Source organism: Mercenaria mercenaria, chromosome 5 (genome assembly GCF_021730395.1).
Source record: "Mercenaria mercenaria strain notata chromosome 5, MADL_Memer_1, whole genome shotgun sequence".
Taxonomy (NCBI): domain Eukaryota; kingdom Metazoa; phylum Mollusca; class Bivalvia; order Venerida; family Veneridae; genus Mercenaria; species Mercenaria mercenaria.
This window is the reverse complement of record NC_069365.1, coordinates 91,830,626-91,857,730: the sequence shown is the minus strand read 5'-3', so window position 1 is coordinate 91,857,730 and position 27,105 is coordinate 91,830,626. Positions and strand designations below refer to the sequence as shown.

Genomic DNA, 27,105 nt, shown 5'->3' with positions numbered 1-27,105 from the left:
GACCATGGTCACCATGGTTTTTGATGGCTGACCATGAACTAACATGATCAACCATCAAATACCATGGTGAAAACATGGTCAGGACCACGGTTGGCCATGGTCAACCATGGTGAGATAAGATTGGCCATGGTTGACCATGGTCAGCCATGGTCGACAATGGTCAGAAAAGACAATCAACAGTTTGACCATGGTCTACCGTGGTCAACTTTTTTCAACCATGGTTGACCATGGACTACCATGGTCATTTTAGTAATTTTCACAATTATCAAGTTTTACAATGCACCAAAGATGCCTGACTGCATTTTGGCTCCAAAAGTTTTGCTAGATATAGAATAGTTTTCCTGCATTTATAGACAGATTCAAAGGTAAACTTTCATAGTCTGACTATAATTTGTTGTCATCTTAGCAATTTTATGACAAATAAATGACTGACTTGCAAAAACAGATATAGACTGAAATTGTCATACATTTTCACGACCCTTTCAAATTTATATTTATACATTTAATTACTTATCTGTGTTGGTGAAATATTTTGATATATTTTAAACAAACCTTATAATTTGTAAAGTGCAAAACATTGTTTCAAATATACTGATTTTAAGATATATCAAAAAAGTGTATTTTGATTTCTCGTTACAAAGTAATTTTTTCACGTAATATACCCAAATTTTCAGTATATTTACATAAGTAACTACTACCGAAGAAACGGTCTCTCAGAATTTTGAAATTTTCTCCAATATGATTTTATAGGACAGTCAGTTTCTTTTATCAAAATTAAGCCACCGACAATGTTCCATTATAAATTATAATATCATCGAACAAGATATCAACAATCTGAGAGATGCTTCCCTCCATATTGCATACTTCTTTAAAATGTAAAAAAAATTGCAAGTCGATACATCAATAAATGAAAAAGGAATTAAATTTAAGTAGTCAGATATACACTTGATTTTATTTCTGTCCATTTTTAACCTCATGTGAGGACTGGTTCTCACCATGAGCATTTGAGCTTTTGTGTTTGCTAGTTGTCCGTCAGGTATCTGTCTACCTGGACTACCATGGTAGTTCATGGTCATGACCATGGTCAACCACGGTTTGACCTGGTCGACCATGTTTTGTTAAATGGCACCACAGTTTTTTATAGTCAATAATCACCATTTTCGACCATGGTCGTGGACCATGGTTGACTGTGGTACGCAACCATGGTCAACCATGGTCGACCATGGTCCCCAACCACGGTCGACCATGGTGATTATTGACTATCAAAAAACCGTGGTGCCATTTAACAAAACGTGGTCGACCATGGTCAAATACCATGAACTACCATGGTAGACCATGGTAGTCCATGGTAATATGACCTTCATTTCGCCTGGGAAGCTGACTTTGGAGACCAGTCTCAAAATTCTATGATCTGATTCGTTGTTCCTTAGCACACATTTTAGACTGACCAATCAAAAAGTTGCATTCATAGTCTGGTCTGCATGCTCAATTTTCATAACCAAAGAATCTATTCTCAAGGAGAGATGATACTGTAATTATCCAGAGGTGCAAAAAGAACATCAATATTAATTGGGTATAGCTGGTATATTTCATAAAATCATATTTTGTGTCTTTTTGAAGTAAATAAATCAATAGGCAAAATAGTGTTAATCAAGTTTTAGTAGATACTTCTTACAATGTTCAATAGCACTCTTTTACTCTTCACTAAAGTAGTATTTAAACAATGTTCGCAAAATTGATTAAACAGACCAGAATGTCTTCATTTATCAAGTCACTCAATAAGTTTCTCCACATCTGAAGTGACGTTTCCATTGATTCTCAGAATGAAGCAATTTCAGCTGAACAAATAAAACACTTTCATCCCTGCTTAATTTTACACCAGTTAAATTCTAGACAAATACCAAAATCTAAACAACCTTCCAATTTACCTACCAGTACTATTTAGTGTATATGTGTGTAATTTTCTTCAGCTTAAAAGCAGAGGTTAAAAGGATAATTTTCTTTATATTGAAGAATTCTACATTACCAATAACAGTGATTCCCACTGTGGTGCCAGGTAAGCTACAGAAGTCAAAGGCTCATAATGCCTTTGTTTATTATGTGGCTGCCACATTTTTTATTATGAACATAGATTAATTGATAGAATATTTTTATTTCTTGTGAAATCCTATTTTCAGTAATTGTTTTCTCTAACATTTGTCAAAGGTTTGAATATTGATTATATAACATATTACAAAGTTTTATTCAATACATTGATTTTGATTACCCCCTCACCCCCCACCCCACCCCACCCCACCCCACTTTACAGTTCTAAATGTAAAAGTTCATGTGCAGCATTTCAAGCAATGCCTTTTTGCATAACATCCATTTGGAAAGCTTTATCATATGTTTTCAATATAAAGTTTAAAGCCTTATGTGACTTAAAATTTATACATAAATACTTCTAGGATACCAATATGAAAAATTAAAATTACTGAAAAAGAACGTTCTGAAATAAGTGAATGGAACATTATATCCCCAATAAAACCTATACAAACACAAACTTATATCAAGCACTCAGCTTCTGGTCTTTGTGTCTTCTTTATTTTCAATTTAAGGCAAACACTTTGAAATTTAATACTCAGTATATTTAACTAGATCAAGTCAATCCTCTGAAAGGCCTTCAACAAGAACTACTCAATTTTTCTGTTTGTTATACAAAACAGGTTTTTCAAAAAACTTTCCTGACATCAAAGGGTACATTTTCTTAAACAAAGGAACACCTCTAATGTAAGATTCTATTCTTAAAACAGACACTAAATAATGCAGTTATATGTTTGAGATTCGAGATCTGCTTGTTTGTTTGTTTTGAGTTTATCACCGCTTTTTTCCAAAGTATTTCAGTTATGTAACAATCGGCAGTTTTAAAACCTAACCTTGTGCTTCTGGATTCTGTACCAGTAATGGCCTGATTTCTGCCAGTGATAGCCAACTTCTCCACATGAATCTGAGGTACAGGACTGAACGCTAGACCAACGTGGTCCATAGATCTGTGCTCTCCCTACTGAGTTAAGCAGCACACAGGCTTTGAGATTCTGTGTAACTTTATTGGCATAAGAAAGAATGATGTCAACATTGGATGACACAATCATGCCTCAACACCCCCCCAACCATCACTTCTGAAAATGCTTGGTAGAATAATAAATGAAGTTCAAAAGGGATTAACTCCAGATAAATGATGGAATTGAACCTCCAGAAAACGATGATGTATAGCAAGACGTTAAATGGAAGCTGAGGATGGAGTTGAGTAAACAAGGCAAAAATTTAACTGTAATACTTCAAAGTCCAAAAAGGGGCATAACTAAAGAAATGGACATGGAAAGTCCAAAATATGTGCATGTCAGCTTGGCACTGATGATTTATACCAAGTTTCATTTGAAATGGATAGAAACTGTAAGAGTTTAGTGAGAAACAGGTGCACTGAATGACAAACACTTCAAACACTATATGCTTCCTGTGTCTTCGTCATAGGCATAATATGATCAATGGGAGAGTCAGTAACACTCAACAATTCAAAAGCCTTGTAACATAATACAGTACAATCGCGATTCTACGAAAAGCCAAGGGACCGGCCGTTTTTTTCGTAATATCGCATTTTCGTTCGAGCGTAGCATAGGAAATTTCGCTATATAGCACATTAATATCTATATACGTGACCCGTGATATTTAAACGTGTGATTTTCGTATCGGAGTAAATGTAGATTCTATACCAATTTTATATATACATCTGGGTTTACTACAAATCTTATTCGAATCTGAACTCAGATCGTATGTAGAATGTAGAACTGGTTCTTTTTTCTTCACTTTTTTATTCACTGTACATAAAACACATACAGGGTACATTGTTGCACGAGAAAAAATCACAGTTGCCTATTCCGATACACTCAGCTTCCCTTTACCAATTGTTTGGTATAATAAAAAGACAATATACAGACGATCAGGACTTAAATATTGTTTTATTTTCTTTATGCAGTGATTGTTTGAGACGTATAGATATCGAAGCAAGTGTGACTTGTATGTCATCCGATCGGATAGTTATAGGAGAAAAAAATAACCACTAACTTGTGCATAGTATATAGCATATGTGCTTCGAATTTAATTACTAAGTTTTCACACTTTAATCACTGTTTACGCCCGGCTAAATGATAGTGACACTTTCCACTCTAAAGCATTTTCACGCCGTTATGGAAGGTGTGAAAACTTAGACGATACATTCGTAAAATCGCAACTAAAACAAGTTAAAAACAGGCTTTAAGGGCATAACAATACATTCGTAACAGCGCATTTTTCGTAAAATTGCATTTTCGTAAAACCGCGACTTTGTTACATAGAAATAAGAAGGAAAGCAGCCGGGACCACAACACCTTTTCGTAGTATTCTGGTATTTCGTTAAATTGCGATTCGTAGCACCGCGAATGCACTGTAATTAATTAGTTAAAACATAGATTAAAACGTACAAAAGGGGCAAAAATTTTGAATGATAAAACTTTCACTTCCCATTATGCTTAATAAGAATATTGATCACATAAAAAATTGCTCAGCTGAAAAATGGACATAACTCTGTGAAACAGCAAAACAAAGTTATGGCAGCTGACTACTGCATGTTATAACACCAAAGTGAAAAACTATGTGAAGTTCAATCTTTTTCCAAAGATGGTTTCTGAGACATCAGATTACATACAAAAACTTGACCAAAAATTGCTCAGTCAAAAAAGGGGCATAACTCTGCAAACATGCAACACCTACATTAAGAAACTTGTGTCGTGAAGATCAGGTCATCAAACTGATCAACTATATTTAAAGATTCAATCAATTTCCACTATCAGTTACCAAGACACAAATTTACATAAACAAGAGGGCCATGAAGGCCCTGTATCGCTCACCTACCTATTGACCTAAAGATCATCAAGACAGTTTCATTAAGATATGGTCATAAATGTGGCCTCTAAAGTGTTAACTAACTTTTCCTTTGATTTGACCTGTTGACCTAGTTTTTGACCCCATATGATGTCGATTTGAACTTGACCTAAAGATCATCAAGATTAACAATCTGACTAAGTTTCATGAAGATACAGTCATAAATGTGGCCACTAAGAGTGTTAACAAGCTTTTCCTTTGATTTGACCAGGTGACCTAGTTTTTGACCCCACATGACCCAGATTCGAACTTGACCTAAAGATCATCAAGATTAACATTCTGACTAAGTTGAATGAAGATACAGTCATAAATGTGGCCTCCAGGGTGTTAACAAGCTTTTCCTTTGATTTGACCCGGTGACCTAGTTTTTGACCTGACCTGACCCAGATTTGAATATGACCTATAGGTCATCAAGATTAACATTCTGACCAAGTTTCATTAAGATATGGTCATAAATGTGGCCTCTAGAATGTTAACTAGCTTTTCCTTTGATTTGACCTGGTGACCTAGTTTTTGACCCTACATGACCCAGATTTAAACTGGACTTTGAGATCATCATGAGTAACATTCTGACCAAGGTTCATGAAGATACAGTCATAAATGTAGCCTCTACAGTGTTAACAAGCTTTTCCTTTGATTTGACCTGGTGACCTAGTTTTTGACCCCAGATGACCCAATATCAAACTCGTCCAAGATTTTATTGAGGGTAACATTCTGACCAAGTTTCATTAAGATTGGGCCAAAATTGTGACCAGTCTAGAGTGTTAACAAGCTTTTCCTTTGATTTGACCTGGTGACCTAGTTTTTGACCCCAGATGACCCCAATATCGAACTCGTCCAAGATTTTTATGAGGGTAACATTCTGACCAAGTTATATTAAGATTAGGCCAAAATTGTGACCTCTAGTGTGTTAACAGTCAAATTGTTGACGACGGACGGACGACGGACTGACGACGGACACAGGGCGATCACAAAAGCTCACCTTGAGCACTTCGTGCTCAGGTGAGCTAAAAAGTTAATAAAATAGTGATTCAGACATGAATGCCTGGGAACAAATTGGCAAGTTCAATTAACTCTAAGTATTCTTTGAACAATCGAACCAAATATCTGTATTACCTGTAGTATCAATCCTATTTTGCACACACTTTTAATCGGTACTTTTTTAACTATTCAGTCAAAACAAGCATGAAAGCTATTGTAAGACAAACAAAGTCCAAATGAATTTCACTCATTTAATTCTGATCTGTATTCACAAGTAATTCTGATATTATGAAACAAGTTTTATGCAAATATTCAAGCTATCAACTACAATTTGCCGCATATATAATCCAACAGTTTACTTCAGCATAACATTTTACTAAAACTACAACTTGCATAAAAATTTGATCTATTAAAATGCAGAACTTTCACTCCTAATAACATCTCAGCAGGTAACCAACATTTATAATGAAAAAAACTCTCAGGAGGTCATATAAATATGAAATAGAAGGTAAAGAAAATGTTCACACACAGGACTGTGATTTAACGATTTCATAATACAAAAAAATTGTACCACAGAATAAAAGCTTGCACAATCTGTCACCAGAACCTTTTATGGACAGAAGTAGGTTTCTGTGGAGCTGTAAATCTTTCCAATACAAGAACATTTAACTGCTAACACCATTTTAATTAACACCTGGAACTACTGTTGAAAAATTAAGATGATTTCAAAAAAATTATACTTACCCCCTTTGTAAAAACATTTTATTTCCACAACTTGGAAAACCTCATCCTTTATCCAGTCATTTAACCCTTGCATATCAGCAACCAGCCTTTAAAAGTTTTGCACATCAGTGAACCAGTCTGTAAAATCTTCAGCATCAGGTAACCAGTCTGTCCTTGTCACACAGTGACAGACTGTGATACTGTCAGACATAGAACCCAGTCTGGAGATGTCACATTTTCCTGTAATAAAAATGTTTACTGTCAATTACAGACATGAGCTGACATTTCTCAAGAAGAGTAGTGACCAATTATGAAGGAATTATGAGCTGGCTGTAAACAGACACCTTACTGGAGGGTAAAAACTTTTCTTGGAAACAAAAATGATAAAGATTTTGTTCTCTGAAGACTTATCTCAAGAATTTTATTTACAGACGGTTGTGATGGTCTGTATATACACTTAGAGATTCAGTCTTCCTGAAACCTTTACTAATTTGTTCTCCTCAAATATCATACACACATCATATCCAAATTCATCTGAGGTGGAGGGATGAATGAATTCAGATGTATGGCCTTCAACTTGATATACTCAAAGACAGCATACTCCTAGTCTAAGGATCAAAACTCTTCACCTCTAGACAGGTTGTGCTGTCACTGTAATGTGTGGTTCCTTAGCAAACACTCTACAATGGAGAAACTTTGAATAAATTTGTACTAGGGACATAACCACATTTAACAGGAGCTGTCAGTAAGACAGCGCGCTCCACTATTCGGTGATTTGACAGTAAAATGAATTTATGTCTCAATAAGAGACCTCTACTTTAAAAGGAAGATACACCAAGATATAAAAAGACCCTACTACTCAGAGGGGTTAAAGGTCAAGATAGAAGGTGTACTGACATTCTTTAACATGATAATAATTCCAAGAATAACAAATTGGTGACCTTGACTTTGGGTATAATGGGCTCAGCCCCTGCACATACTTTGTTTGTATGCTGGACAATGTTTATAGTTTTAGTTTAGTTTTATTTATTTCCATCCAGAAGGTCTGAGACCCATGAGGCAATACAACAAATACATATAAATATGGTGACATGTAAAAGACGTATACATGTATATCCTAATGACATATGTAAATTTCTCATAATAATATTATTATTTAACAAGCTTATCTACCAACAACATTCTATCCAATAAGACATTATGAATATACATGCAAAATACCAATTCACACACAATCTGAATTATAACGCTCTGTATATCACACGTACAAAACTAATATTTTCTATTAAAATGTTTTCATAAATGTTCCTGTCATTTCTTAATATTCCAAAGTTCCAGATCGATTCACAACTTGCTCGAAAACGAAAACTAACAAGGTGTGACATCTGGATTTTTAAAATTTTTAAATATCAGACAAAATAATACATTAGATACCCGGAACAATATATTTTCTATGTAAATATTTAACATGTCCATTTATTGAATTTTGGAGTGGAACAACATAATGCGATAAATGCGCATATACTAAGCGTAGTAATATTGCGTCTACGTACACTCAATGAGTTTATTAGCACGACATAGAGTCACGTCTTGCTCGAAAGCAAAACTAACAAGGTGTGACGTCTGTATTTTACAATAAACGAACCTCAAACAAATAAATACAGTAGATATACAGAACGTTAAATTTTTACTATGTAAATATTTTATAAATTCATTCGTAGAATTATGTATTTAAACAACATAACGAAATATATGTGTATCTACCAAACATAGTAATGATGCGTATACATACACTCAATGAGTCTATAAGTATCTTTATATATTGTTATAAACTATAGATCAGTTATATATCTTAGACAACGTAATATGTTGATTTCTAAAAAGTGTTGCCTCTGTAAAGTTCCATTGTTCTAACTGCAAATGCCTTTTCTACATAACTGCTTAAGTTTCTTATGACACGTTTATTTTCTGTAACGATTAATTCAATAAATTTCTGCATATTTGGTCGCCTGAAATAATAGGCTGGTATAAACTGTTTTCTTAGGTCATTATACAAAACACATTCTAAAGTAAAATGATATTCATCCTCTAATCTGTTACATAAGTTACATTTTCGTTCGTTTACTGGGGTGCTTACAGGTCTGGTCCAACGACCAGTTTCAATGAACAGTCTATGAGAAGATAAACGTAAACGTGAGAAATATATACGAAATTTCTTAACATTAATGATATCCAAATATGGTTGAAATCTATGATTAGCAATATATCTATAAAACAAAGCTCTACTGGACTCATTTAACCTACCAGACCAATTTTGTAAGAATTGATCTTTTAATCTTTGTCTTACATTATACAAAAATATCATAGAGTCTCCAACAGTCTGAAATAACCATACTTCATAAAAACCAAGAGTACACAATAAATCTTTTAACAATGAACACCAGTTTTTTCTGTTTGGGTGATCCATGATGTCTTGTTTCTAAGCCTAACTTAGATCCCTTTATTTTTATACAGATAATGTCATCTTGACTTTGAAATACTAAAGTCTCAGAGGAAACAAAATCATTTCGCAAGTATATTATTATACCCCCTGATGAACGTTTGGCAGTTTCCTTATTTTCCGTTCTATGTAACACAAAATGTTCGAAATTTTCAACTAGTAGCTCTGTCAAATCATTAGACCAAGTTTCAGTGAGTAAGATCAGATCATGATTTTTAAAAATAGTCTGTACTTCTGGTGATAATAATTTATTTGCTCGCCTTGTCGAAACACCCTGTATATTCAACAATACACAACGTAGCGAGACCTTCTGGTCAATGACCTATTGTCCTACTTTCAGACCTGTAGGGGAAAATCCCTCGTCTGCTGAATTGTCTACCTGTGTATATGTGCTATTTATAGCACTGGGTAAAACCGTGTCATTTTTACTACGCGTTGTGCTTGAACTGTTCCTTCTGTATGGTTTAGCCGAATTTGAGCGATTCACTGACCTGGATACAGCCCGAGAATTTCGTGCACGCCCCCTCGTCTGGGAATTTGTTGACTGTTTATCCGCCTGTGACTGACATATATTGTCTGCAAAAATAGATTTGAGTTGTGTCTCTTCAGTATTTTGCTTGTCAGTGCTAATTTGTTTGTGCAAGATAGTGCCTTTTTTAACTGGACTATTACTACTGTCTGTCAGCGGAACAGGGACATTGACATTAGACTGCATTCTAACATTTTGCTTGGTTTCACTGCTTACCATGCTTGTGTTATTTAACACTGAGTCAGTCATTTGCTGACTTTGCGGATCAACAGTGGAGGTATTAGTGACTGAAGGGCATTGCGAGTTGCACAAGCTATCCTGAGAATTTGTGGTGGGCATTTCCATCGGACTTGCCTGGGATAGGGTATTCATAACGCTAGGAACACTTGCGTCTACATTACCAGGAACAGATGTTTCAGGTAGTGACTGTACATGCCAGTTGGTTTGATTAAGAATTCCTGGAAATAATGCTGAGTACATATGCACTGGACTATTTACATACCCTGGATTTACAGGACTTTGTAATATACCCGGTTGCTGAAAAATAGGAGGAAGGGCAGATTGAAAGGGAAATGGATATTGTGGGGGTGTGTGGATGACATTTACGGGTACAGACGCACTGCCCTGGGATACACAAGGTAAATTGTTACTAAAGTTACTGTCTCGAACCTGTTCATTTGCACATGTATCAACACCGTTTGACGTGTTCACTGATTCACCAGCGTTTTGTTGATCTTGTGTAGAATGGTCTCCATTTTTGGGCACTATATAATCCAGCTGCGAAAGTCTGCTGATTTTTGTATATTTGTTCCAGTCTGGCATTTCATCCTTGATGAGTTTTCCGTCCTGTATAAGTTTGGCTGGGTAAACAATTTGAACTTTCGATTGTGGTGCCCTGGATTTTAGCATCTTGTACTGCGGCCATAATCTAGTTCGAGCCTCCTGTATCTCACGAGGTAGATTATAGTCCACCGAGAATGGCGTGCCTTTAAGCAGCTTAACACGACTCATGATTAACACAGTGTCACAATAATCCCTAAAATGCACAATTAAAGGCCTTCTTTGTATCTGTTGCATGGGTTTCCGTTGACCTAGTCTGTGTGCACGGGCTAGGTACATATCCCTGGGGTCAATATCAAGGTGGTTATTCAGAAAGTCCCGTATTATCATAAAACAGTTCTCACCTTTGTTTTCACTAAAGCCACGAAATATGAGATTGTTTCTACGTGACCTGGCCTCTATATCTATGGACCTGTATGCTAGTGATTTCATAAAGTCTGTGTGCCTGTTAGTGGTATGAATCACCTGACCCATCTTTTCATTCATCCCTGTCAAAGTTTTTTCAAAATTCACCATTCCTTTGTTACAATTAATTTGCTCAATTCTAATGTTTCTAAGTTCATCAAACATGTAGTTAAGTTTACTATCAATGGAACTGTTAGCAAAATCATGTCTAGTTATGTCATTATTGGTATTACTTGTATTTATTGAAGAATTCATTGTGCTATTTTCCCGCTCTTGTAAAATTTGAAAGCGGTTCTTTGTTGTCACTGCAAAATCACCGTTTAGATCCATTTCAAAGTTCTCAAATCTCAATTAAATACCATATGGAGCATTATATATCCGTAAACTAACTTTCCAGTGATAAAAATATTCCTTTAAATTCTTTAAACACTATTTTAGATAACTTTTGTCAGCTAGCAGAAAAAGCTACCACACTGTCCGCCATATTTAATTGCTTGTTTATATGAACTTACAGTAAGATATAAGCAATAGTAACAAAGATATGACAGAAAAACAAAGGTTGTCGAAAAACTTTAACCTTAACAAGAGGACCATGAAGGCCCTGTATCACTCACCTGACCTAAAGATCATCAAGATTAACATTCTGACCACGTTTCTTTAAGATATGCTCATAAATGTGGCCTCTAAAGTGTTAACTACCTTTTTCTTTGATTTGACCCGGTGACCTAGTGTTTGAACCCACATGACCCAGATTTTGAACTTGACCTAAAAATCATCAAGATTAACGTTCTGACTAAGTTTCATAAAGATACAGTCATAAATGTGGCCTCTGGAGTGTTAACAAGCTTTTACTTTGATTTGACCTAGTGACCTAGTTTTTGACCCCACCTGACCAAGATTTGAACGTGACCTATAGATCATCAAGATTAATATTCTGATCAAGTTTCATTAAGATATGGTCATTAATGTGGCCTCTACAGTGTTAACTATCTTTTCCTTTGATTTGTCCAGGTGACCTAGTTTTTGATCCTACATAACCAAGATTAACAAGAGCACTGCCTTGCGGGTGCTGACGCTCATCTGATTTTTTTTTGTATAATAGAAATATTGTCCTACCCATGATTTTCTAAGTCTAAAAAGGGCCATCATTCTTGCAAATAGCAGGATGGAGTTACGTTTCTTGATGTATAGTGTCAGCTTATGATGGTGAAAAACTGTTGCAAGTTTTAAAGCAATAGCTTTGATAGTTTATGAGAAAAGTTGATTTAAACATAATACTCAACCAAGAAAATGATTTTCTAAGTCCAAATGGGGCAATAATTATTGCAAAAAGCAGGATGGAGTTATGTTGCTTGCTGTAGAGGGTCAGTTTATGATGGTGAACAAGTGTTGCAAGTTTCAAAGCAATAGCTTTGATAGTTTAAGAGAAAAAATTGACCTAAACATAAAACTTAACCAAGAAATCTGATATTTTCTAAGTTCAAAAGGGGCCATCATTCTTGTAAAAAGCAGGATGGAGTTATGTTTCTTGCTGTACAGGGTCAGCTTATGATGGTGAAAAACTGTTGCAAGTTTTAAAGCAATAGCTTTGATAGTTTAGGAGAAAAGCTGACCTAAACATAAAACTTAACCAAGAAAACTGATTTTCTAAGTCCAAAAGGGGCAATAATTCTTGCAAAAAGCAGGATGGAGTTATGTTTCTTGATGTACAGGGTCTGCTTATGATGGTGAACAAGTATTCCAAGTTTCAAAGCAATAGCTTTGATAGTTTAGGAGAAAAGCTGACCTAAACATAAAACTTAACCAAGAAATCTGATATTTTCTAAGTCCAAAAGGGGCCATAAATCTTGCAAAAAGCAGGATGGAGTTATGTTTCTTGCTATACAGGGTCAGCTTATGATGGTGAACAAGTATTCCAAGTTTCAAAGCAATAGCTTTGATAGTTTAGGAGAAAAGTTGACCTAAACATAAAACTTAACCAGGCAACGCCGACGCCGACGCCAACAACCGCTCAAGTGATGACAATAACTCATCATTTTTTTGCAAAAAATCAGATGAGCTAAAAATGGACCTTGAGATCATCAAGATTTACATTCTGACCAAGTTTCATGAAGATACAGTCATAAATGTGGCCTCTACAGTGTTAACAAGCTTTTAGACCTGGTGACCTAGTTTTAGACCCCAGATGACCCAATATCAAACTCGTCCAAGTTTTTATTGAGGGTAACATTCTGACCAAGTTTCATTAAGATTGGGCCAAAATTGTGACCTCTAGAGTGTTAACAAGCTTTTCCCTTGATTTGACCTGGTGACCTAGTTTTTGACCCCAGATGACCTAATATCGAACTTGTCCAAGATTTTATTCTGAGTAATATTCTGACCAAGTTTCATTAAGATTTGGCAAAAATTGTGATCTCTAGAGTGTTAACAGTCAAATTGTTGACGACTGACGACTGACGACGGACACAGGGCAATCATAAAAGCTCACCTTTGAGCACTTTGTGCTCAGGTGAGCTAAAAATAACCTACGTATAACACCTTACCATATTACAAGAAAGCTCACGCCGACGCGGGGCGAGTAGAATAGCACCCCTATTATCTGAACAGTGGAGCTAAAAAGCACTGAGGTAAAATCTATTAGCATGGTCTTGAGGCATGTTTCAACAAAGTCCCATTATTTTCCTTTTTTGCTGATTTGAGCACAAAGTGCTACACTTGAGCTATTGTGATCACCATGTGTCTGTTGTCCATCATCAACAATTTATGTCCAATTTAGGCCCAGTCTTAATGAAACTTGGTCAGAACTTTACCCTAAATAAAATATCATAAGACTTTGTAACTGGGTCATCTGGGGTGCTAAAATTTCTGAAATGCTGTATGTCCCACTTACAAAGCACTGGCCATAATCCCTTGTTTTCCGCCACTGTGCTCTACACCATGCATGTTAAAGAACAAGGATGTCTATTTAAAAAGAGCTTGGTTATGTTAGTCATATATGTATCTAAATGATTTCACTGTCTCTGTTCTTGGGTTGTTCTCTCGCTCTGTTACTCTACTTAAACTGCTCTGCTCTGGCAGAGGAGGAATTATGTGCCCTGAGTGACTGTGTTTGTACCGTAAAGCATCTTTGAACAAACTTATCATGATAAAGGTTCTATAGAAATTTGGTATTTTTTTCTTTTTGTTGGGTTTTATGACACAACAACACAATTATAGGTCATACAGCGGCTTTCCAGCTTTTCATGGCGGAAGAAGAGCCCAGGTGCCCCTCTGTGCATTATTTCATCATGGACGGGCACCTTGGTGGAAACACTGATCTTATTCCATACGCCAGCAGAATGCTTTCCTCACATGGAGAATTCTACACCCGAATTGAGGCTTGAAACCACATCGGTGTGATTTGAAGTCAGTGACTACCACTTAGCCACAGAGGTCCCTGTGGTATTTGTAATAACAATAACTTGTATTACCAATGTTTCCAGCATTTAACAAGCATTGTAAAATCCTGCGAAAAAAGCTTGACAAGCAAAAACTTTCACAGTCATGGTGATTTTACAGTATTTATTACATAATGTATTTTGTCAATCAAGTGCGTGGGTTACAACCATTACAAATCTTTACATGCATTAGCACTTCTGGGGAAAATTTCTCAATTTGACAACTAGACAAAGTTTTCCCAAGGGTAAAACTAGGAGAAATATTGTTATTGTAAATCTTCCTTTTATTACAAAATGTTTAATGGAATAGAAAATTACAAAACAGAGTTAAAATCTTATCTCTACAATTTCTGTCATTCAGAAAGTTTTGAAAATCAGGAAATGCTGACATCCTCACACAATCATGACAAAATTGTTTAATAAAATATACAACCAGGAATAGTACTTTTAAATCTTGATTTCTGGATCAAGTATAAAATTAGAAAATATGGTAAACAAGGAAAGACAGAGTTAAAATTATTAAATTACAAATATCAGAACAAAAACAAAATATATATGTATCTTTTCTAAGCCACCATCATTACCTATTACTCTGTACAACATTTAAGTGCGACTCTGTCATATCAAACAAGATTGATGAAATACATTTCTCCATTACCAATTGTTAAAATTTTCTTGCCATTAAATGCCTTTTGTTTCTACTCACAGATAAAGCTGATCACAAGATATTCCTGCAGTACTACTTTAGAGTGACAGTGAACTATGATACTCCTATCTTTTTCAAGTCAAGACATGACTTGACGTTATTGTTTTCTGACATCATGAGTTGTCAGCAACTGTAATTAAATATGGTATACTAAACAAACTACTGGTAAAATGTTGTCTTCTGGGTTAGCAATATGTCACCAATCCACAGAAACCAACAACCTACCATTTTACTGTACTGTCCAATATGACTGGATACTTAAAATGTTTTCAAAAAGTTGTCTCCCTTTTAAAAATGAATGCCATCTGTAAAGAAATAAAAGTAAACAATTTCTGAAAACTACGTTAAACCTAGTTATGTGAAATTTCAGCACCGGGACATTATTGCTAATTGCATGTAACAGTACGTTTTTAAGGAAAACTGAACTGACCTTTATGCAGTCCTTTTCTGAAATTCAATGCATGTATCAGCAAATTGGCAATCATTTTGCAGATTAATATACATATTTTATATTCTGTTCAATTTTCATGCAAAGCAACTGATATGGTGTAGTTTCAATTTCTTTTCAAAACATGAACCTATCTGATTGGGCCATTATCCCCATTTTTCATGTAACTAAAATGTATAACACTGTCTGGTATGTGGAATGATGCCTATTTTCGGTATATGGGTGTTTTATTCTATGGTAGCACAGCATGTCTTCCAGAAGGCATATATCATATCCATAGCAAATTTTAAGTAGAAAGTATGGGAGTATATGGTCTGAAAACAAGTATCTTGTTTGATTAATGTTTTCACAAGACTAACTGCTAAGTTGGCAAACTGACTGTGAACCAGAAAATAGCAATGAATATGGGACCAATCTGTTTCAATGACTTACAATAACCTTGCTAAAAGTATGATCATATATATTTAATAATATCAGCCTATAAGTATAATTATGTCTAAGATCATCCATCAAATGTGACAAATCCACCATGTCCTTTCAAATCCACCATGTCCTCTCAAACCCACATCCACCATGTCCTTTCAAATCCACCCTGTCCTCTCAAATCCACATCCACCATGTCCTTTCAAATCCACATCCACCATGTCCTTTCAAATCCACCATGTCCTCTCAAATCCACATCCACCATGTCCTTTCAAATCCACCATGTCCTCTCAAATCCACCATGTCCTTTCAAATCCACCATGACCTTTCAAATCCCCTTTCAAATCCATCATGTCCTCTCAAATCCACATCCACCATGTCCTTTCAAATCCACCATGTCCTCTCAAATCCACCATGTCCTTTCAAATCAACCATGTCCTCTCAAATCCACATCCACCATGTCCTTTCAAATCCACCATGTCCTTGTCCTTTCAAATCCACCATGTCCTTTCAAATGTCCTCCATCATGTCCTCTCAAGTCCACCATGTCCTTTCAAATCCACCATGTCCTTTCAAATGTCCTTTCAAATCCACCATGTCCTTTCAAATTCACCATGTCCTCTCAAATCCACCATGTCCTTTCAAATCCACCATGTCCTTTCAAATCCACCATGTCTTTTCAAATCCACCATCTTTCAAATCCACCATGTCCTCTCAAATCCACCATGTCCTCTCAAATCCACCATGTCATTTCAAATCCACCATGTCCTCTCAAATCCACCATGTCCTTTCAAATCCACCATGTCCTTTCAAATCAACCATTAACCTTTAGCCTCACTATGATGCTGGCAGCAAACGATTTTGCCTTTGCAACTAGTGCAGACCAAGACCAGCATGCACATCCATGCAGGCTTTAGTAATTATGGTCTGCACTGTTTGCTATTCAGTCAGTAAATTTTTAGTGAACACCCCTTTTAATAATAAATGGTTTTGTCCAAACTAAATGATGGACCAGTCCATTTTAGAAATTTAGCAGGGTAAAGGTTAATGTGAAAATATGTCTACTCTGTGATCAACAATGATGCAGATACCAGCAATAGAGCTTACTATCCATCTGAAATGCCATGGTAACGCCATAAAACAGACAATGGTCCAACAAAAAACATCATGTGTGAAGTTTCTAAACTGACAGCAGAAAATCAAATAAGTCAAGATATTTTCCTTACTGACTTGTCATTGTCAGAGATAAGCTTCATTAAGTCTGAACAAGACTGAATCAATCTTCATGAATCTTGGAAACTGGACAATTTAAGAATCTTTCCAGACATATTAACCTAAACCTTTGCCAAATGATCTTTTCACATTTTTTGCTAGTGGACAGCTAACAATTTCACTGGATTCTTATGTCTATGGTATAAATAAAAATTGCTAAATTCTCCTTTGATTTCTAAAAATATCCACAAATAAATAATACTATGCTCAACACATTTTTATCAATATTTCTCAGGTCTGGAATTTAGACATTAGTTGGATAAAATTTTGTTTCTGTTCTGCTTTGTCAGTTTGTTTATACTGAAATTAGCTTCTACTATAACCAAAAGCTTGGCAAAATTCCATCAGTATAGTTGTATTAGGAAAACAAAGTTCCAGGATATTTTTTGGAAGTACAGTCCAATTTCATTGGTTTGAACCCGTGGGACCGTCAGAAATTGTTTGCGTCATCAGTATACAATGTAGTCTATTAGCTAACAGAGTTAACAATTATGCTGTACAGACTCACAGGTGGAAGTAATGTATCTAGGATACAGTATTGTTTCATGAGTCATATACGCTTAAATATATATAATACAATGATAATGTTTTCTTGGAAAAACATTGCCAATTAAGTCATTTTGAAATTTTTTAGGCCCTGTGACAATGAGACCTTACCAGACTTACAAGTATGGTATATTCTATGACATTTAAGATATTTTCCATTCAAAATGTGTTCCATATTGAAGAAGGAAATTATATGAAAATGCATATTTTCATATGATCTGTAAAAGTCATTGTATATATATTATTATATATAAAAATTCTTAAAGAAGCATGCGCCTGTTTAACACTAATAAGGATTACACAGTTCGAGCATATCATGTTATCACAGCCAAACGTAACGTATTGCATTTATCTAGAGGAGTTATACATAATCATAGATACTTTTTAAATAGAGCACTTTTGTTTGCATTTAATCACTAAATTAAGATGGTAAGTGATTCATTTTAAAATTGAGAGAACATCAAAAAGTATGGTGCCTGAATGTCCTGATGTATAAAAGTGCTAAAATGTGCAAACTGTTTGTCAATTACTGTGCTTCAACTCCGCACATTTTGTTGTTTGAGCAAAGAGGTTTATGTACACATCAATATATTAATTGTCTGGACAAAAGGTATAGATTGCAAGTCCTAACTATCCATCTTCGAGCAATCAAAAATAATATGTATTATATCAGGATTTTGCCAGTACCAGGCTCTGAGTTTGGATAAATAGAGATGTTTGTTGAGCAAACAAAGTTGGACTGTATAGCTGAGCAGATGAGAACAGGTTTAATATTTTGCAAATCTAGCTGTATTGGGAACAGATTTTTAATTAATATTTTGCAAATCTAGATGTATTGGGAACAAAGTTTCAGGAAATACATTTTGCAAATCTAGCTATATTGGCAACAGAGTTACAGGAAATTTAATATTTTGCAAATCTACTGTAATTTTATAATTAATACAGGGAATTAAAAAGCTTTGCAAATCTAGCTGTATTGAGAACAGTATTGGGGAAAAAGTTTCAGGAAATTTAATATTTTTCAGGTCACATCTGAATTTCAGACTGCTGAAGCACATGAATATGAATGCTGGTGATACAGGAACTATACAAATGATGAACCATAACATTTACTGGTAAATAGAGAATAATAGGTTAGTGCCGTAGATGAGAAAGTTTATCTGGCGAGGTGGAGGAGGTTATCGGGTGAGCCGAAGGCGAACCTGATAACGTCCGGAGCCGAGCCAGATAAACTTTCTCCATCTTAGGCACTAACCTATTATTCTATTTATCTTGTCATTACTTCATTTTCCGATATTTGGCAATTTATTTTACAAAAATAAGTGTGCGACAACCTCTTTAATGACGTCATATTCGTATGACGTCACTTATATAATGACGTGATTACCGGCAAAATCGCAATAACTTCTTCGTTTTTGAATAAAAACTCATTATTTGACCACTCATTTTCTTAGTTCGGACATTTCCAACACAATGATGATGGTTTCGTTGCAAAATTTCTTATGACAACAATATCGATTATAAGGTCACATGATCAACTGACCGTATATCACTGGTCACATGATCAACTGACGGTATATCAAGAAAGATATACGGCACCCTGATATCGGGTCGAAAATACTGCAAGTGACAGGATAAAATCTCATATCATCCAGAAACAGTAATAACCACCCATAGATTTTCAAATGATAAAAGGAAAAGTCATCATCTGAGGAAAGAAAAATTCTGATACAATATTGCAAATTATGCAAGTAATCTATTAAATCCTTCTGAAATTATTACTTGCGAGTTATTACCATGACAACTAATACATTTTTAAAGCTTGCTTTTCACTATTTCTGAGAAATAACTTTCAAATTACACCTAAATTACTGCCTAAGCTAGGCTTCTACTGTGATATTTTTGGTATAACCAATTATTGTCTTTTGTAATTCTATTTCTGTGGAAAGAAAAATGAGAAAATTGATCTAAGCTTTTTGCTTACAGGCAATACCCTGATAGTTATCTTGCCAACCTGAAGACAATTTTCCAGACAGAGAGAACTTATGGAAAGCTATAGCTGACTTGTGCTGTTCATTATAAATGTGCTTTGTAATTTGATCATTTTATCTTGTGCAAGGTACATCATTGTGTTCTATAGATTGGTTATTATATCCTTTACTTTGTAGTTTGGTTATTATATCCTTTACTTTGTAGTTTGGAAATTATATCCAGATTCCTGTGCAATCCTCATTTTCTTTGTCGTTTGGTTATTATATCCTATGCAATCCTGATTTTGCTTTGTGGTTAGGTTTTTATATCCTATGCAATCCTGATTTTGCTTTGTGGTTAGGTTTTTATATCCTGTGCAATCCTGATTTTGCTTTGTGGTTAGGTTTTTATATCCTATGCAATCCTGATTTTGCTTTGTGGTTAGGTTTTTATATCCTGTGCAATCCTCATTTTGCTTTGTGGTTTGGTAATTATATCCCGTTATCCTGTGCAATGTGGCCTCTAGAGTGTTAACAAACTTTTCCTTTGATTTGATCAGGTGACTTAGTTTTTGACAGCACATGATCAAGATAAGAACTTTTCCTAAAGGTCACCAAGACAAACATTCTGACCAAGTCTCATGAAGATCGAGTCATAGATGTGGCCTCTGGAGTGTTAACAAGCTTTCCCTTTGATTTTACTGAATGACCTAGTTTTTGACCCCACATGACTCGGATTCAAACTTGACCTAGAGGTCATCAAGACAAAACATTCTGACCAATTCTCATGAGTTTCAAACTTAAAATGTGGTCTCTAGTGTTAACAAGATTTTCCTTTGATCTGGCCTAGTGACCTAGTTTTTGACCCCACATAACCAAGTTTCGAACCTGGCCTAAAGATCATCAACATAAACATTCTGACCAAAATTCATGAAGACAGGGTCAAAAATGTGGCCTATAGTGTATTAATTAGCTTTTCCTTTGATCTGGTTGGGTGACCTAGTTTTTGACCCCACATGACTTGGATCTGAACTTGACCTAGAGGTCATCAAGACAAACATTTTGACCAATTCTCATGAGTTTCAAATTTAAACTGTAGACTCTAGAGTGTTAACAAGATTTTCCTTTGATCTGGCCTACTGACCTAGTTTTTAACCCCCCATGACCAAGTTTCAAACTTTGCCTAGAGATCACCAAGACAAACATTCTGACCAAGTTTCATAAAGACTGGGTCACAACTTCGTGCTCAGATGAGCTAAAAATAGATAGTGCCATTATCGGCTTAACAGCTAAAGTGAAACCTATGAAGTTAACCTTGAGTGCCAGCTAGATGTATTCTACATTTCTACTTGTAATCATTTTTTGTATACATTATGTAACAGTTTTGTTGAAAAATCAAAAAAATCCTTTTTACACATAAATAAAAGTAATGTCCCTTTCATGATGAAAAAATGATTTGAAAACCTTTGCTTGGTACATTATTGACTAGCTAAAATTGACTAGTACATTCCAAGACCACTAGCTATTCTAAAATTCCACCAGCAGTTAGCTTGTGTGCTTGTCCAAATTTGAACCCTGTGTGCAGTCCTCATTTTGCTTTGTAGTTTGGTTATTATATCCTTTGCTACCATGTCCCAGAACACATTTGGGGTATAGTGAACAGCTGCTTCAGCAATATCAGACTTCGCTTCACCGTTGATAACTACACCATGTCATGGCAGCGGTTACTAAAGGACACCGTCACAGGATGTTCAGTGTCTGTCATACCGTTCATCATGGGCATGAACCTAATCATCAAGGCAGGGGACCGGGAAACCAGATGCCCGAAAACCTGTTCCAATATCCGACTCCCAGCCAACAGAGGTTCCATGGATGACTTTATGATCACAACAGAGACACACATCCAAGCACGATGGGTGTTGTCTGCACTGGAAGAAATGGTCACCTGGGTCAGGATGAAGTTTAAGTCAGAGAAGTCACTTATCGGGAAGAAAGGTCAAGTTTGTAGCCAGTTCAAGCTGTCAGTACAGGGGAAAGAAATACCATCAATTGGCGACAAATCAATTAAGTGTTTGGACAATTTATGGTTTGATGATAGTCTAAGTCACCGCAACAACAGCGTACAAGCAACACGCATGGTTGAAGACTGGCTGAAGAGAATCATAAAGACTTGGCTCCCAGGCAAGTTCAAGGCCTGGATCTTTTAGCACAACCTGCTGCCAAGACTCCTTTGGCCTCTCTTGATCTATGACTATGAGATACTCTTCAATAGTGGAGACAATGGAGCACACACTATCAATCGTCAGTTTTGAAAGTGGTTTGGCTCTGAGGATGACAAAATCCGCAATGTAGGCTTTGAAGTTCTCACTGGTAGAAGGTGGTCAGCCAGCAAAGCAGTGGAGGATGCAACAAACCAACTAAGCCATAGCAACATTGTCCGGACCCCTTGTGTAGGCCACCAGGGATTAAGCCAAAGAGGAGTCCAACTTTGGAACACAACAGCCATATAGAGGAGAACTTGTTCAGACTGAAGTAAGAAAGGCTTGAAGGAAGAAGTCAGAATAGTACGAGCAGTACAGATGGGAGGCCAGGGTCGATGGACCAAGTGGGAGACTATGGAGAGACCTTTCATGGCAAGATATCTGGTAGGAGGATACACTCAAACTCTAGTTCCTCCTCCGATCTGTGTATGACGTCCTACCCACATAAGCAAAACTCGGACTTGTCTGAAGACAAAGCCTCCATTCTCTGTGCAATACAAAATGCTCCTTAGAGCACATCCAGCAAAGAAGCCCTAGCTCAAGGCAGATATAGATGGTGCCATGACCGTGCATTGCATGTACAAAAACACTTAGTTTTAAAATCTGTATGTTTTTTCTGTGTTTTGTGTTTCATATATATATGTACGTGAATGGGAACACTGGATACATTCATCACAAACTTAGGCCCTTTTAATGTATATTTTTGACTAAGTCAAGGGCCAGAAGTCTGGTCTGACTGTGTGAGATCTCAATTAAAACACCAGGTGCACAACTTTCCATGCTGCATAACAATCCTGTGAGGTTTGATGATTCTGGATCATCTGGTCTCCAGTAATTGGATGCCTAGCCTGTCCACTTTTAGGGGTTTTCTAAGCATCCAGTTATCAATTTATTTATGAATGATGTATATTTTCTAATAAACTATTGTATTACACTTTGGATAGTACGTCTCTAGCCTTACTCATTTGGCTTATTGGGATGATTTATTTTATGATCTAATATTTTTTAGTTGTCATCCCTCTAAGCCTACCCATATCTGCATTTTACTGTTTGGAAAACAAAGACATTAAAAAATCCCCCCTCAAAAGTCATAAAATACTGGTCAGACTTACTTGCTCCAATAAAGTAAACATGGATATTCTGACATGTAGAAACTTCAAATGGGTAAAATTTAACTCATTATTTTAAATAACAGACTTAAATCATGAACAGGTGCAAGGAGATATCTACCCAGTCACCTGAGATTCAAAACACAGCTGACTTCCAATGACACTAAATTGCAGAAACAAAACTCAAAATATACGTTAAAAAAATATCAGCGAGGCAATTTTATGCTTTTAATGTCAACATAAATTTATTTCAGAGATGTAATCATTACAAATTTATAAACATTGTACATGTACCAGAAAACGTTCCTAACAGATTTCATTGGGGATTTCCTAACAGAAATATGCATAATAAGTTTGGGCGTGGCAGGACAGCAACAGTCAAAAGTTATCACACTGTCCAAGTGGTTGAGAAAGAAATTTTTGAAATGTGAAAAATCCCCCCCAACCCCCTTGACCCTGAAATAAATGGGGGATTTTCAAATTCAATGGGCTTTTCAATTTCAATGAAAAATATCTCAACAAAAAGTGCATAATCTGATGCATCCAAAACACATACTCTTTCTATCTCTAGTTTCACTTTCACTTATTAAATTGTTACATTTCAACTTATTGTAATATTCTATAAAGAAATACAGAAGTGAAAATGTAATGCAATGCAAGTCTTTTTTATTTACACTCGAAATCTAATTCATTCCATGTCTACTGTTACGACAAATAAAATGTCAAACATGAAAACTGCGGCGACGTCCGCCACTTTTGTCACCAATTGGAATTTGTGCCGGCAGTGGTCTTTTATACCATGCTTTGCTCTATTCATTTCAAATGCAAATCAAACAAAAACTACTTGTGGCTAATATTAATAGATATACCTTTCTAACGATACCCAGCTGAAAATAAAATACACATTTTTACTGGTTGAAATCGTCAATACATATTTCTTATTTTTATAATTTCTCAGCAACTACGCAACACAGAAAATCCGGCCAACATGTGACTTAAGAGATTTTTCTAACGAACATTTTGATTGGATTGCTGCATCCAATTGTAAATGGAAACTCCACAAATTTGATAGGTATCCCTCGTACCACTTCGACACGTCACTGGCTCGTTTTTTTTAACATCGCGACTTCATATAAGGTTTTCTTCTGCTGGGATTTTCGCGCATTTTATGGGAATTTCAATGGGTGTTTTTAAAACTGAAATCAATGTGTGAAATCGCGCATCATGCCTTCCTTTCCCAACCACTGTGTCCCAAAACGTCATAAAATTTGGACTAATAAGTTGCTTACAACTGGTGTAATGTTGTATTGTTTAAAAGCATTTATCTGTCTTCAATTATGTATTGCTAGATTTAGCTACATATCTAATAAGTGACATGTCTGGGACCTACAGTATACATTTGTTTGTTTATTTGTTTTGGGTTTAACGCTGTTTTTCAACAGTATTTCAGTTAGGTAACGGCGGGCAGTTTACCTAACCAGTGTTCCTGGATTCTGTACCAGAACAAACCTGTTCTCCGCAAGTAATTGCCAACTTCCCCACATGAATCAGAGGTGGAGGACGAATGATTTCAGACACAATGTCTTTTATCCAATTGTCACGGAGAACATACGCCTCGCCCAGGGCTTGAGGTCACAACTCTGCGATCCGTAGATCTGTGCTCTCCCTATTGAGTTAAGCCGGCAGCCTACAGTATACAAATACAGAATGAATCCAGTGATTTTTTTTTTCACTTTAGGAAAAGGTCTGGTGTCGACTGAATCGGGAAAAATGGCTGCATTTTTTTCCTCAATTTGGGAATTGTTGCTGTCATTCTGTTTTTCTAATCAACAGTTATAAAGCCCTAGATAAGCAATCATTAACACTTGCAAAGTTAGGATCTGTTTTGCATACGAGTCAATAAATTACCAAACCACTTAACAATTTGACCATTTTTCTTTGTCTTTTTGGGATTTTTTAATGGAAATTCGGAAAAACTATCACTTTTTAAATTGGGAAAATGTCCTTTTACGGGTACTTTATAAAAGCATGGAGGTAATATAGAGATGGAGTGCGGACGAGATAATTGGTGATAATTATTTATTATACCACATGTTGTTCCTTGCTGAGCTCCTTTCAGAATCCTACGAGATTTATCACCACAGTCACTTAATTATCACCATTTCACATGTAATTAACATAATCCTTTGAACACACTGTGCGGCACTCAGTTTTACCGTAAATCAGCAGATGCATCAAAATTTCAACAAAATGGAAGTTGTGGGTGACATATGCGCACGTGTCATATTTTGAAACTAATTAATACAAACAATGCGCATTGCTGGGGATTCATCGGTAGAGTAAATGTACTACTACTTAAAGCATGCGTTTCTGTGATATTGTAACACTTCAGATAACAGTGACTCATTAAAGTAAGCGTTTACAGTTTTCTATGTAGTCATTTTAAACTAAATTCTTTTAGATTTCCTAAAATTTCCTAAAAAATGTAGACATGCTAAATTAAAGTTAAGGTATCAAATTTTCATTTACTGGGTATTAAAAACGTGAGCAGTTGTGAGCATTTTAAATAATGACCATGTTTTGGACTACATGTTTTCTATAATTGGTCTTGATTACAAGTTTATGTAGGTCGTTCATATAACTTAAATTTTATTTATTTAAGTAGTTATTCAGTTACCAAATGCCTTCTTCGTGTATTTATCTATATCTATTTATTTATTCGATTATTTAATTTATTTTGCAGATATGAAACTGGTGTAAAATCTCACTGTTAAAGTTGAACATTTTTCTACAATTTTGTCGCACGATCTGGAGGTCAGTGCCTGTAAAGATGCACATGATTTTTTTTTGATTTTTTGTTTTTTTAAATATGTGCCGTGCATTTCACTTATTCGCCTAGAATGTACAAGCATATTGACAAGACATGTTTTAATATCCATATACGCTCTGTACAGCTAAAATTGGGTTTGTTGGTCAGTAATATTACGTTATAATCTCATTTATTATAAAGTGAAATTTCGTATTCATATCTTTCTTGTCTTTACATTTTGGACATATCCATGCAGGGACCCTCCAGTAAAGTTTCAGCTTTCAAATTGGCACACAAATAGTGCCACCATTCAAATTCGCATTTTACATGTTTGCAATTAATCCATTCTCTATCGTTTGGGTGTTCACGTGGACAATATGGCCAGTCATTGTCAGAATCACTCCACAACTCTGTTACTTGAATCAATTCATTTGAAAAGAAAATCCCTTCTAAATCTTAGTTTTCGTAATCATTATTTGCCATAAGTAACACTTACAATAAAGTCTTTCCAAAAAGAACAATTTCGATGTAAATCAATTATCATTACCGTGGATGACATGAAAATGCATGTATTTCGTCAACTTTACTTGCCAAGATGACAATATTTCCAGAACGACGACAGAATGTGTATTTGAAGAGTCAGGTAGTTACTAAACGGAAAATATCAGAACATCCCGATCCCATTATCGGACTATTCCGGATGTTCATCGGGTCTCACTCGATAAACGCGGTAAGGAACAACTTGATATGCGATTTTAAAACACCTAGTTGCTACTGATTGACAGGTACTTATCAGAGAATAACAAAGCCGCTGTGCTGCACAGTGTACCTTTGAAGTGCCTTCATCCGCACTCCATCTCTATATTACCTCCATGATAAAAGAAGGAAAAAATCTTGGGGATCAACTTAAGTATAAATGGCAAGTGCTAAAAATTAACTGTATTCCAATGAAAAATTCCAATACATAGCAAGGTAATGTAAAAAAAAAACATTAATCACAACAGCAGCATAGATAATTTTACGTACTTTTACCAGTCTTGTTGAATATTCTGTCTTTCTCTGTTTGTGCAGAAAAATAAAATTTACACCGGCGGAAGTGCCTTACAACACACCATCAAAACATAACTGAGAGAGAGAAAAAAGATTTCAAAGATCAAACTGTATTTCAATATATCAACTAAAAATAAACT

General features: G+C 35.6%; 1 protein-coding gene across 1 annotated transcript in view; it reads right to left on the bottom strand.

Annotated features, from left to right (window-relative positions):
- The window catches only part of LOC123557927 (uncharacterized), a 75,197-nt gene extending 48,122 nt beyond the window's left edge, over positions 1 to 27,075 (bottom strand). The window contains exons 1-2 of the mRNA XM_045349721.2: positions 26,942 to 27,075; positions 6,682 to 6,900 (exon numbers count right to left, since the gene is read on the bottom strand). The gene's annotated coding sequence lies outside the window, so the exon portion shown is untranslated. The remainder of the gene's footprint in view (positions 1 to 6,681; positions 6,901 to 26,941) is intronic.
- Between the last annotated feature and the right edge of the window lie 30 nt (positions 27,076 to 27,105).